A 331-nucleotide genomic window follows, 5' to 3' on the forward strand; every position below is an offset into this window, starting at 1 on the left:
CCGGTCCGTGAATTAATTAATCCAATTAATTAATTCGAAAATATAAATAACAAATCCAATTAATTAATTTATCCAACGATTGTTAAATTGATCAATTGGCAATTTGCAATCTTCCAATTCGCTTTTGTGTGTGACCCATTAGGTTCCCGATCACGATGCCTAACGACGTGAAATATTATTTCGATCTAATCAAAACTGATAAATTAAAACACCCTTTTAATTTATCGTCAATTCACATTCGCCGTCCCTAATTGACATCTAGCAATGTGTCAGGGCAATACATGTGACGGGAAATATCACGTGGTATGACAAAACCAAATTCGTTCGTTTA

The sequence above is a fragment of the Olea europaea genome, unplaced genomic scaffold, assembly GCF_002742605.1.
Source record: "Olea europaea var. sylvestris unplaced genomic scaffold, O_europaea_v1 scaffold1205, whole genome shotgun sequence".
In the NCBI taxonomy this organism is placed as follows: Eukaryota; Viridiplantae; Streptophyta; class Magnoliopsida; order Lamiales; family Oleaceae; genus Olea; species Olea europaea.